Source organism: Ruditapes philippinarum, unplaced genomic scaffold (genome assembly GCF_026571515.1).
Source record: "Ruditapes philippinarum isolate M1 unplaced genomic scaffold, ASM2657151v2 ctg1542_1_1_1_1, whole genome shotgun sequence".
Taxonomy (NCBI): Eukaryota; Metazoa; Mollusca; class Bivalvia; order Venerida; family Veneridae; genus Ruditapes; species Ruditapes philippinarum.
Genome location: NW_026866829.1, coordinates 190,818 through 199,753, shown reverse-complemented (window position 1 = coordinate 199,753; position 8,936 = coordinate 190,818). Strand labels below are relative to the sequence as shown.

General features: G+C 32.0%; 1 long non-coding RNA gene across 1 annotated transcript; it reads left to right on the top strand.

Moving 5' to 3' along the window:
* Positions 1-5,501: 5,501 nt before the first annotated feature.
* Positions 5,502-8,039, top strand: LOC132733827 (uncharacterized). The gene is made up of 3 exons (XR_009626226.1): positions 5,502-6,481; positions 7,008-7,075; positions 7,518-8,039. It is a non-coding gene; the product is annotated as an uncharacterized LOC132733827 (long non-coding RNA).
* The last annotated feature ends 897 nt before the right edge of the window (positions 8,040-8,936 follow it).

Genomic DNA, 8,936 nt, shown 5'->3' with positions numbered 1-8,936 from the left:
AAGATAAATCATGAAAACTGGCTGCATGAAATAGCAACCTCACTCTGATTCTGTTAAAGCAAGCCATTTGTGAGATTAAAAAAAGAGTTTCTAGATGCAGTTTATTAATATAATATCAAAGCTAGTGCTAGTGGGAGGAACAATAAATCAATTGATGATGGCAATTATTAGGTTGAAAGAAGATACAAGAAATGGGAGGGGGAGAGAGAATTTAAGGCATGCTGACACTAAATTAAATGTCATATGATAACCTTATTTATGAAGCCTGAAGTGCCACTTCATGCATTATTAATACAGACACAAATGCACACCATTGAAATTATACCATTGAGTTTGACCCCTTAGAAGCCCGTAGAAAAATCAAACGTTTTTGACATCATTCAAACCCAGGATGATCAGTGGCAAATGCTTTTGAAGTTAGTGACTATGAAGGCTCTCTAATTGTGTCACTGGTGAATAATTAATAAATAATTACAGTTTTAATATCAAATTAGTTTTGTTGGGTTACCTAGTCATTCTGGGTCATGTCACAAAGTTCATGCTTTTATGAAGCACTTCAAAATGTAGCACAACTCTGGACTTTTTTTTTAAGGCCAATATTGTATCCATATTTCCTAGAATTACTTTGCTCTTTCAATGGTATGTTTGATTGGGTTTTACGTCACACCAACACAGTATAAGTCATTTTGCGATGTTCAAGCTGTACTGGTGGAGGAAGACCTCAGGTTTCAGGCACGAACAAGCACCTGAGTAGAACCACCGATGTTCTGTAAGCTAACTGGATAGCTTCCTTACATGAGAGAATCCAAAGTCCTTGTAGGGATTCTAACCCACAATGGTGAGTGGCAAGTGGTTTGAAGTCAACGACCTTAACCACTTGGCCATGGATGCCCTCTTAATGGTATGTAAATGATATCGGAATATATAGACCTTGGGTTCAAATGATGTATTTCAGGTAAGTGTTTTTGGTAATTGAACTACCAACATCTGTAGAAACTTGCTGGATAGACTCACATGAAAGATTCATTGTTCAGAGAGGAATTTCAATGAAAGTCAAAGACAATACTGAATGGATGGATACATGCAGGCATGAACCAGTATTATCACTGCACAATCTGTTTCATCCCTAATACCATGCTAAATATCTTAAATAGATTTGTCCATATTTCAATTCGTCATGTGCAGGTTGATCTTGGTCTGCACCGGTGAAAGTGCCATTAAAAAGGTAAGGTTAAATAAAATAATGTGTGTAAAGGTTTGCACCAGGTCATCATTAAACTTGTATATTGCAAAACCACCAGATTTCTCATGCAAACAGTCAAGCACTAAAATTATGAACTCTTAGAAAACTTTTTTTCATACAGTGAAATAAAAGGTAGGGTTAGGTATTTGCAAAAGAAAAATCATATTGCGATTATTGTGATATATATGTAAATGTGAACTATCTAAATTGCTTCAAAATCACATGTAAGACCTACAGAACCTTGACATAAGAGTTTATCATTTAGTATTACCATATGTCCTGATGAATGGTACATGAAAGGTCCTTTTATAAAAGACTTCGCACTGTGTTAAAAGTGGCATTGTAAAATTAATGAAGGAGTTTAAACAACTTAATGTTAGTGGAATTTGAAGTCAAGCTATAGTTCGATATTTTATATTGCAATAAAATATTGCTGGAATACTGGAATATAATATTGCCAGATAAAAAAATGCGACATAATATTGTCAGATAAAACATTGCTATAAATCCCACTCCTAATCAAAGACAAATCTGAAAAAAAGAAGTTGAGAAAATTACAATTCACTGCCAATGACATTCTGATCAATTAAGATGAAAGTGCACAATGTTTCTGTTAAAGACAGTGGAAAACAATTTACAAGCAATCTGCATTTTCTTTGAAAAAAATATTTATTTTTTGTTGTAATGGTGCCTTGATTTAATTTTTTTGTTGCATTCAATCTGCAGAAAGAATTAACATTCCAGTCATGTTAAATGCAGCTAGCTGAAACAAAAAAAAAGCAACAAAATAATGTGCATTTTCACTTTTCTGAGCAGCATTTGTGCAAATTTATTCTAAAAGCCAGTGCTTGTTTTTCTACTTTGGAGGATGCATGCATAAAAGCTAAGTCTAGCAATTTTTTTCAGTGTAACATTATCATTATTAGAGATCATATTGAATGAGTGTAAGTTCAATACTGAATTTATTGAACAAGTCTAACGAGTTCAATAAATTCAGTAATGAACCGACACGAATATAAAATTTTAAATGATCACATACCCAAAATAAAGACCATGTTAAGTAAAAATGAATCATTTTTTATTGAAGCTTTTTATAGTGTAAGCCTAACATTTAATGCATCTTTACACCATGTCTATATATATAGCAAATAACATCACATCAAAATACATGCACCGCCGTGCAAAACATTTTTTACTGAGCTGCAAAAGCGGCATGGGTATGTGATAAAGGCCTTTATGTCACTAGTATGAACCTTAGCAAGACACTATAGATCTAAGTACATGTATTTTGATATTGAAATACTGAACACCTCAAAATATGTACATCTGGCCATTCATATTGCATAATTACACAAAATACACAAATTCATTCTGGCAAAAGTTGTCTTATGAAAACAAAAAAAACATTTCCAAACCAAGCAAATCACTTAGAAATATAAACTCAAATGAGTAGTGATGATACACCCAATCATCACAAAATTGTTGGAGTTTGTGGATTTTACAATACCTTTAGGATTGCATGCACAAATGCTGTAACTCAATAATCTTAAATAAAGAATTTAAGCCAGAATTGTGATGAACCCTTTACCTATCAATCACTATGCCATGCTTAAGACACTGTGACATTTATTGACATTCTCTAGGAACATTTATCTCATTTTCAGAGTAAATTTTCAAAGTCACTAAAGCCTGCAATACAGCTGTCAGCAGCTCCAAATGGAAGCCATGTCAAAAAAAACTCCTTCTGCTTCTGCGTGTCAAGGTACTTCAGAATTAATTTACACTGGCACCCTCATATCAACATGCTTTCACTATATGTATGAACATATATCACATATTTTATCAACAAACCAGACATATAGCTTCTGTTCATTTTTAAAATCAAGAGAAAAAAAGAGAGAGTATATGATCCTATCAACATTTTTGCTGCATTATCTGTAACAATTTACTTTTTTATGTACCGGTAGTAAAAAAAAGATGCTTGTTTATTTTAATGAATAGTTTGCACTTATTTTTGTACACAATGTATGGTAACAAAATACATGTAAAACTAAAAGTTAAAAATCCTGGATCCATGTTCACTAAGAAAAGATCAGGATCAAATCTTTAAGTGAATGGGTAGTGAGGGGGGACTGAGTATCAAAAGGCCAGTCTAGTGGTTATTGTCATTATTTATGCCTTGTTTAGTGGGTTAGAATCCTACCATATTGACAATTTAATTTTTCTAATATTGTGAAGATATTCAGCTAGATTATATTAAGTTAAATACTCTGGCATTGGTTTGTATGTGTAATACTGACTGAAAACCTTTTTTTCTGTATTTAAATTACTAACATTTTTTAAGATATTGTATTACAAAACATTATTAGTAAAATACCTGAGTAAATGCAGTTGAAAGAATTTCATTTGACTCTGAAAGGGAGATTTATAATAGATAAATATGTACCTGATTAGGTATTTAAAATTCTTTTCCTTTCTAAATCAAAAGATTTATTTCAACCCAGCAGTCTTCATTTCATGAATGTATTACCGTAGTAACATCAGACAGTCTCTTCTGCCTGAAAGAAGACAAATGAACAACTTGATTTTATAACCCATCAGGAGACAGTTTTTGTTAGAAACCACACAGAAATAATAGAAATAGATAAACAAAAAATGTATGATATATCATATAGAAGAAAGCTGATTTTCAAGCTAGACTGTATACATAACAAGTAAAAAACAGTTTAGGTTTGTTTTTTTTATTCATTAATTTTTTTGTATATCTGAAAGTCTTAATTTGTTTGAATAATGTTTACAGATTGTAATTTACTGTTGAAAATGCTGCCTGGCAATAGCACATAATGATTACAAGTGATCCTGTTGCTTTTGTCCAAGTTATAACCCATCTCTAGCACAACTCACGCTGCCTCCCCCGACCTCACTTTAGTCCATACCCAACATAAAACTTTTACAGCAGTGGATGACAAATGACATAAATATTAAATTAAATGCAGGAGCAACATTTTTTTCAATTGAACTCTTTGTATCTAATTAAATAATAGTACACACAAATCTAATAGGAAATCTAAACTGGGAAAAAATCTTTGATATTTTATACCTTGACATCCAATTGCAAAAGAAACCGTACATTAAAGAAGCATTCTAGTATTTCACACGTGTATCATCTTTATTAATAAACCAATTAAGATCAAATTCTGTCAGGTATCTAGTGTTACTAATGCAGACCCCTGTATCTCTTTGATGCTAGGGTACAAGATATCATAGTAATTAATGCAGCCATATGGCAGTAAAGTGTGAGAAAGTCATGTTGATAAACATTGTTAATGCACACAGCAGGTAATTCTACATAATGACAGGAAAACACTGCTGGCAACTGTAAACAAAGAAATATACAGATAAACCTGTGTAACATGAACTCTTACAATCATCAAGAGCATTATTACAGATATACATGTGTAATATGAACATCATATGTTTCATGAGTACAGATCATAGACATGTTAAATTGCATATTACATTATTACAGAGAGACCTGTGTAATGTGAACATGGTATATAATATCAGTACAGGTGTACAGATAGACATGTCTAATATGAACTGTCACAACCATCATACAATATTATTAAAAGGTAGACCTGTATACTGGCAATATAAACATGGTATATTACATTAGTACAGGTAGACCTGTGCAACATGAACTGTCACAACCATCAAGAAATATAGTATGTAGCATTATAACATTTATAGTCTAGTAAAAATAAAATATGACCCAGAACTAATTGCAAAAGTTTTGAATCTTTGTTCATTGAATAGGTCTGGTATATGTATATGTCAGAAAAAAAGTTGCACATATAACTCTGTGCACAACTTTTTTTACAAGCGTTCAAAGTTCACGAATTTTAACTTTATATTTTAAGACCCAAACTGTACACCATACACGCAGTTTTTTCCTATGACGTAACAATTTTACGTAGGCACGCGCGTCATTGAAAACTTGTCATATGATTTCGTGAAACTTCCGTCGAAAAATAAATATCATTTTTCATCAGCAATAGCCTTTGGATGACAAAGGTAAGTTTGTTTTGTGTATTTTACATTTACTTTTATCATTTATGCCTTTTTACTTTCACTATAAGTGCCATAGTTAAATATAACTACGATTTTATGTTAAATATTTTTGGAAATAAACAGCAAACCAATATCACCAGTATCATGTTAGTAGTATTTGATTTTATTCTATTCCTAAAATAAACGATATATATATATTTATAAGAAAACGATGTTAATAAGACATATTTAATATGAAAACTTTGTATTTTCGACATTATATTGTTACTTTGAAATGAACAAATTTCACGATTTTTTAATCTACGGAAGACAAAACGGGACATAATTTACGTCGTGAATATGCATTATTTTATTATAACAATGTATTTTATTGTTCTGGTCGGGGACCATCAAACGAACACTTTTTGAACAATTTTCCGTACAAATTTCATAATTTCTAACCTAGAGACCTTAAAATTTGATACAGTTCAGCTAGGTTCTTCTCCTAACTTACAAACTGGTTTGTTTATTTCTGATTGTATTGACACTTATATCTGAGGCTCTACAAGGAGGGTATCAAAATTACCTAAATTGTCTACACTACAGTACCATGTGTCCAGACAGATATGTACATCACATGATTTAATTAAGATAAAAGCTTGGGGTGTTTTGATTTTAGATTTTTAACATGATATACAATATTTCAGCAACAAATGCTGAAGTTTTGGATATTCTATTGTTTACTCTGCAAATGATTATAGCTGGTATATGAGGTCAGGCAATGCTTTCTTGACCCCCAAATTTCAACGTCAACATTCTAGAAATAGACAATAAAAATATTACCATTTACGTAGGTTGAAATAAATTTATTTACTTAATTTTAGAAGAAACATGCATTTATTGTTGATGAAAAAGTGACTGACAACCACTGAACAAAGAAAATACTAAATAAAGCATTTTCGGGGCCGTCCGGGTTTGGTGGTTGTCTGGTTTTGGTGGTCCCAAACCAGTATATAAAACAATATTCAGATTTACATGTACATATATATAAATTTATATTTAGATATATATTTTGCATTATTAAACATGTAAATGTACATAAATAAAATCAATACTTAATTTCAGATAGGACATCCATGATTTACATTCATGATGATTATCTAATGTTCAGCTGTCTCTTGTATCAAGGTGAGTCATACTTTAAGTGTTATCTATGCACAATTTCTATCTATAATATATGAACAATGTTTGTTTTAACTTGTCCTTTTTTTAAATATGCTATTATGTGAAATGAACCACACCAGTAGCTCTTCATAGGAAATTTGCAAAATCGCTCCCGAGCTTTCATACTACATGATTGCCCGGAACATACAATACATTCCTTATATGTTCACCTTCCTCGGTCTGTTGTGATTGTATAACTTACTGATTTAATATTTTAAAAATGCAAAGTATAACATAGTACGGATATTTTTTGTTATTGCCTACATTTAACACCTATGGAAAGTAATGCCGAATATTCAAATTGGCATTGGCCAAATGACGTCACGCTTTATTAATCAAAGTGGAAAAATGAAATGAACGATTATGTCATTTGAGTATCGGTTCATGCAAAATATACTTGTTTCTTTTAAATACAAAGTTAATATGCTAATATAAATATATGCTAAATTCATACATGATTTCTCACAAAATATGTCTTTTATTTCTATAGATGATACAAGCCACATTACCAAACCATGCTGATGGAACAAACAACGATATGAAGGGCGTTGCATTTCGGTATGTTTATACTGACTACTGTATATTAAATAAATAAAAAACTCATGACAATTTCTCTGTAAATATACACATGCTTGCCATTAAGTTTTCGGACAAAGGTTTAATGTATGTTAAATGCAGGGAAATAACATAGGCTATTTAAGGTAGGCTGAAATAAATGCACATTTTATACTGAATATTTTTTTTTCCAGAAACCCGTTGTATATTTTGTTTTTACCAATGTCGGCTGGTTTATACATTCATCATGTTCCCATGTGTCGATATTGGTCTGAATAGTAAGAAAATTAATACACAAACATACATAAAATAACAATTACATATTTCATAAGTTATATACATGTTTATTCATATTTTATACTACATAATACTATTGTTACTGTGAAATAACGCATATACAAAATAATAATATATACAGCTCTGTAGATTTAAAATATGCTTTCAGATTCTACAACGTGCGTATTTTGTGCGCAGGATATCCAGAATTGGTCCCAATTGTCACTCTCAGAGAGAAGGGAAGCAACCGTGTTAACCATGCTAGCGATCTGAGTAATTCACGAACAATTACAGGCCAAATTGTGCACCAAGACTGTAGAAAGGATTTTATTCACAATAGAAACATTTCAAATAGTTCCAATGTTAAGTGTGACCAAGTTAAAAGACCTTTAAGATCAAATGCTAACTTTGCTTTTAAGTGTAATTGCTTGTTCTGTGGTAAGCCTGCTAAAGTTGCATCTGGTAAACGTAGATGTTCATCCTGGTAGAAGTTTTGATTGTCAGGAAACACATCCTCGGAACCCACGGTACACATTCCGTATATACTACATTTTATATTATTACCGATACATGTATACGGTAAATAGCCTGGGTTACCGAGGATGCAGGAAACAATACAACTCAAATGTTCTGAGAGAAACAATCTGTGGGGAAATGTTGTTTTAAACAGACTGTTGTCAGTTTTAGATTTTCGTCAGATTCGAAGAATGTATATTTCAGATAAGACAATGAAAACCCAAATAGTTTGGCATATATATTCAAAAGACACCAAAATGTGATTGGAATAGAGATTTGTTATCTCCTACCATTCCTGCACGCTTTCTATGGTTGCGACAGTTCTTAAAATAATGTGTAAAAATGAAGTGTTCCGGCAAAATGCTGCAATATTTCATTCGCCAACAAACAAAGAAGAAATTATTACAGGTGGTGAAAATGCCATGAGGATATTATATGATGGAGCTAGGGAGATAAATTTGAACAGACTGAGATTTCACAAATTTGTAAGTAAAACCATGTCAAGTTCATCTGTTATTCAAGTTCAAAGCATTCCGCCTACGTCTGATGCTGCGGCGCAACACTCTATACCGTCATATTTTCAAACACAAACATGGATTGGAAATGATAAATTAGATCCAACTGAATGGGGATAGGAACTTCTCGAAGGACTCTTGTACCCACAAAATCTACACAACCCGCTGCTCCAGATTTTCTTTTAAATATTATCAGATGCAATTGCAAAAAATGCCACTCTTAGAGATGTACCTGTCGCAAACATGACCTCGAATGTTCGGTTGGTTGTGGAGAATGTCATTGTATTAGCTGTTCAAACTGTCGGTCCATTTCAGATATTGATTTTGCAGACATGGAGGACTAGATCTTGTATCGACACAATGCTCTTAGAACTAAGTTGTCAATTTTTACCTGTTTTGTATTGAAATGTATTCATATTTTGTGTTATTATTGGCAATGTACATGCATCTGGCATCTTGTTTTTACATAAGCAATAGAGGTTTCACTTTAAGTTATTCATATAAAACTTTGCAGACAAATATGTTCTATATATTGAACAGTCTCACATTCCTCGCGA